Source organism: Cherax quadricarinatus, chromosome 37 (assembly GCF_038502225.1).
Source record: "Cherax quadricarinatus isolate ZL_2023a chromosome 37, ASM3850222v1, whole genome shotgun sequence".
In the NCBI taxonomy this organism is placed as follows: Eukaryota; Metazoa; Arthropoda; class Malacostraca; order Decapoda; family Parastacidae; genus Cherax; species Cherax quadricarinatus.
Window position 1 is genome coordinate 18,962,818 of NC_091328.1, and position 5,384 is coordinate 18,968,201.

The 5,384-nt window shown below is 38.7% G+C and overlaps 1 long non-coding RNA gene across 1 annotated transcript; it reads left to right on the forward strand.

Moving 5' to 3' along the window:
- Positions 1–5,144, forward strand: LOC138853700 (uncharacterized). The gene is made up of 2 exons (XR_011392864.1): positions 1–3,804; positions 4,884–5,144. It is a non-coding gene; the product is annotated as an uncharacterized lncRNA (long non-coding RNA).
- Positions 5,145–5,384: the final 240 nt, after the last annotated feature.

Here is a 5,384-nt window from a genome sequence, read left to right on the forward strand (position 1 = left end):
TATATGTATGTATGTATATGTATGTATATATATGTATGTATATATATGTATGTATATATATGTATGTATATATATGTATGTATATGTATGTATGTATATGTATGTATGTATATATATGTATGTATATATATATATGTATATATATGTATGTATATATATATATGTATATATATGTATGTATATGTATGTATATGTATATATATATATATATATAATATACACATGCACACGTATATAAATGTGTGTAATACTTGTTAGCCATGAAAGTCACACACCAAATTTTGATAAAAATTTTGACAAAAATTTATGTTATACATACACAGGAATTAACATGGTTTACCGTATAGCTTGAGTATAAGCCTAACGGTGTGTATAGGTTGACCCCTGACTTTTGCCAAAAAAAATATATATGTAGATATATATCTCGTGTATAAGTCCATCCTATTTTTGCAAGGGACTTGAAAAGGGATCAACTGGTTCTGATGAAAAATATATACTAGCCAAAACTTGAAAAAATACTGAGAATTTAAAAATAGTGCTAAAAATGTCACAATATTTGTGAGCGTAACAGAGAAGTAGTTAGTCCAAACACTTTATGAATATAAGACTAAAAGAGCACTGCAGTGGATCTACTTGGTCATGTTAAGCAGGTCCTAATTACACCCAACCATTATATAAAAATAGAGGTGCACTGCAGCAAGTCCACTGGCCCATGCTAGGCAGGCACTTTTCATATCTAACACACATTTGTTTGGTAGAAATTGGTAAGGAACTGTAGATTTATTATTTATGCTGTTCTGTTTGTTGGCAGAGTTATCTATGTCTAGTATGTGTCAGTGATTGGCAGGCAGGAAGGATGGGGTTGTAGTTGGGTTGGTTGATGGGGGGGGGGGACATTGGGAGCTGACTCGACTTAGTATACTTGCCCTCTCTCCCATGCAATTACTTTCGGCACTCTTCCCCATAATAAACCGAACAATGAAATTTGTTTACATTATCCTATGCAACCATGTTTCACATTTCATATTGAACATTGCGTCCTACTTTTCTCTCCTTTAGAAAGTCCTGATGATTTGTTTGCTCTTCTCTGCTTCCTTGTGCAAAAGCTCAATTGGCTACTTTAGCTTTATGCTTCCTCTTTCTTGATCATCAATCTTCATTTTCATTCTCATGCTTTTTCAGTGTACACTGGTGATTCTAAATTCCCTGATGTTATTAGGCATACAGGTGTTATACCTGACATAATCATCCTAGGTCATTTAATGGACTGCCAGTAATTGTCACCACCCACTTGCATTGTATGCTATTCTCACTTTTATTTATAGTAATTTTGGACTCCTACATTGCATTACAGGCTATCCAGAAATTTTATTCCCTCATTCCATTGTTGTACTTAATGCAATTTTGGTTATTACTTTTCTAGAAAACTTTTTTTTTTTTTTTTTTTTTTTTTTTTGCTGGGTCTGTGGACATGTTGATGTTCAGGGTATCGAACAAGCAGATTCAGCTGCTTTGTCTGCTTTTTCATGACCTCCCAGTTTCACATGGAGGTATTCCTAAATTAGACTATTAGACCACTGGCAAACACACTGGTGCACATTAGTCCACAATAAATTACTTTCTGTCAAAGTATGTTTGGGTTTTTGGCCATCTTTTTACCACTTCTGTCATGTTTGGGAAATTGCTGTCTCCCACCTGATAAATCAGCCACATGTCTTAATCATGGGTACCTCGTGGAAAAATGCCTGGCACTGCTCTACAAGGATTGCCAGGTTATAGTGTCAGTTCACCACATCTTCACAAATTGTCCTGTCTATCAGTGGACATTCAGAATTCACTACAGGCATATCCACTGCCCTAACAATCTTGTTCTAAATGACCTCACTGAAACTTCCATCTTTCATACAGGCTCTCTGACTTTTAACAGAAACTAATTTATTACACCAACTGTGATTTTAAAATAAACAAGAACAAGAACTAGAAAGAAAATAGAAGAAAACCCAGAGGGGTGTGTATATATATATGCTTGTACTGTACATGCATGTGTAGTGTGACCTATTCATCTTTACATATTTCTCTTTCTGTACGTTCCTACAGCGCTGTAAGACCCTTTCAGGTTTAGCGCTTCAGTTGACTATTTGATTTCTTTGGAGACTGGCCAGGTCTCCCCAGTCTCCTGGCTGGGCCTCCTCAGATCCTGGCTGGGCCTCCTCAGATCCTGGCTGGGCCTCCTCAGATCCTGGCTGGGCCTCCTCAGATCCTGGTAGGGCCTCCTCAGATCCTGGCCAGGTCTTCTCGGGTCCTGGCTGGGCCTCCTCAGATCCTGGTAGGGCCTCCTCAGTTCCTGGCCAGGTCTTCACAGATCCTGGCCAGGTCTTCACAGATCCTGGCCAGGCCTTCACTGATCCTGGCCAGGCCTTCACGGAGCCTGGCCAGGTGTCCCCCTGAGCCTGGCCAGGTGTCCCTTGAGCCTGGCCAGGTGTCCCTTGAGCCTGGCCAGGTGTCCCTTGAGCCTGGCCAGGTGTCCCTGGGGCCCAAGTGGGCCTCCCCAGGACCCAAGTGGGCCTCTCTGGACTGGACCAATGAACATGGAGAGAAATAAAAAACAAAGGAAAGGACAAACCTGACTTCACGAGAGGCAAATGTGATGGCATGAGACAATTCCTAAGCAGTGCTGTGGGAAAGGATGAAATATGTAACTGGAAAATGCCAGGAGGCAGGGGAGAAATTAATACCCATAAGCAGAAGAGATGCAGGTAAGAACAGTGTGAGCTTGTGGTTCATCCAGAAGTGTAGAGAGGAAAAAGCTAAAAGAGCAAGAGCATGGAATGACTATAGAAAGCAAGGAATGCCTGAGAAAAGGGAAGCATCCAGAAAAGCCAAAAGGGAATGTGTGGGCAGGAAGAGGGGTGAGTAATTTGAGAATGGCATAGCATCAAAAGCCAAATCTGAGCCAAAGTTGATGTACGGGCACATCAGAAAGGAGAGAACAGTAGAGGACCAGGTAATAAGGCTGAAGAAAGGAATAACCAGGAAGTCCATGAGGAGCTAAAAGATTTAAGGAGGTATTCTCAGCAGAATAGGAACACTGCCAAAGCTGAAGAGGGAGAATACTGAACACACTACAAACAATGGAAGGAGAGGTAAGGAAACTTCTGAGTGAGCCAGATACCTTGAAGGCAATGAGACCAGACAACATCCTTCCCTGGGGTTTAAGAGAGGGAACACAAACTGTGTGAACCACTTTTAGTAATCTTCAACAAATGATTGAGACAGGACAGCTGCCAGAGGTCTGGAAAACTGTTAATATAGTCCCAGTATTAAAAAAAGGTAGGAGAGAGGTGGCAGTAAACTACAGGCCAGTATCACAAACATGCATACTATGTAATGTTATGTAGAAGATTATCAGAATGGAGCACCTGGAAAGGCTGTAGATTCATAAACATTCATGTTTGCCACAAAAATATTCCCAGAGCTGAAGGATATGAGGTATATTGAGATGCTAGAGGAAGCTAAACCTAACTACATTAGAGGATAAAGACCAGAGGTGACGTGATTACAGCATACAAAATACTGAAAGGGATAAACAGGATGAACAGGGCCAGAGGTGACATGATTACAGCATACAAAATACTGAAAGGAATAAACAGGATGAACAGGGCAAGTATTTGAGAGGCAGGTTTCAGGTACATGAGGCACAGCCGAGTCACAGGGATGTTAGGAAATAATTTTTTTTTAGCTTTAGAGTGGTCAGGCAGTGGAATGTCCCAGATAGAAACTGGTAGAGGCAGAACTTATACATTGGTTTAACCCTTTCAGGGTCCGTCCCGTAGATCTACGGCTTTATGGTGAGTGTCCAAACCGTAGATCTACGCCATGAGCTCAGCTCACTCTGATAAACTGTGAGTGGTACATTTGGGCCTAGATATGAGAGAATACATCTATGTGGTATGTGTGCACCACATAAAGCAGATCCTGCAGCACACTGTGTATAATGAGAGAAAAAAACTGAAATCATGATTTTTTTATTAAAACAGCAACTTTGCAGTGTTTTTTCGTATGTTTTTTATAGTTGTATTTGCGATTTCTTGGTCTCATTTGATAGAATGGAAGACATATTACAGAAATAGAGATGATTTTGATTGGTTTTAGCACTGGAAATGGCTTGAAACTGAGCTCAAAGTAGCGGAAATGTTGAATTTTTGCCGATATTCAAGAGTAAACAAACGACCTCACACGTCTAATACACGTCAGCTGGTGGGTCTAATATACATTCACAAATATGGTGATGATATTTATACAATTATTACAGTATTGCATAGCAGTAAATCTTCTATTTTTTGGTGTGAATAAAAATTCATTATGTGAATAAAAAATCAAAATGGAATTTATTTGTAAAGCCTCAAAACATGACTAATGAACAGAGGAAATGTTAGTTTAGTGCCAGGAATGCCTACATTGTTTATTCTGGACCCTATTTTGAAATTGGAATATTTTGAACTTTGTGTTAAATTGGCCAAATTAACAATTTCCGATCACTTTATTTTGTAGTTGAAACAGTTGACTTGGCGATTTCTTGTGCTCAATCGATAGAATAGAAGTAATACTAGTGAAATAGCTAAGAATTTGGTTGATTGGAATAATGTAATTGGCCTAAAATGGGAGTCAAAGTCGGCAAAATCGCCGATTCGTAAATATCGCTGACACATCAAAATTCGCGAGAGCATAATTTCGTCAATTTTCCACCAAATTTCGTACTTTTTGTTTTATTACCTTCACAAAAAGATTCTCTACGATTTCATAAGAAAAAATAACAAATTTTTTTTTTGAAAATTCTTGGACACTGGTGCGTGACTCCAGATTTGGGCCTTGGACCCTGAAAGGGTTAAGAATAGGTATGATAGGGTTTGCTACCAGAAGTGTGAACCCAGTAACTACCCGCAGAAAGGCAGGCGCATGCACACACACTTTTATTGTATAAGTATGGCAGATTTTAGTTTATCTAGACACAGCATTGAATTCTGGATGTTTATTTCATTTTGTGGTACAATAAAAAGTTTGATTTTGTACTTATATATTAAGACACTGATGAATTTGTCACCATGTGTGTCCAGATCTTTTGTAATTAAAAACTCGAAAATGTCTGCTGGTTGTTTTCAGGAAATTCCTATATGCACCATTAGTGTGTAAATGACATTTCTAAGTAAAGAATACCCAAAACTCTATAATATTTTTCTTTTAATAGGCATAAAACCAACATTAACCTAAATAATGTTACTAGTTTACTGGATGAAATAGAGATCTGCTTCAGGACACCTATTCCGTAATTGTTCATCACTTCGACATTATGGACTTTGCACAGATACTTCTTTGATTATAATAAT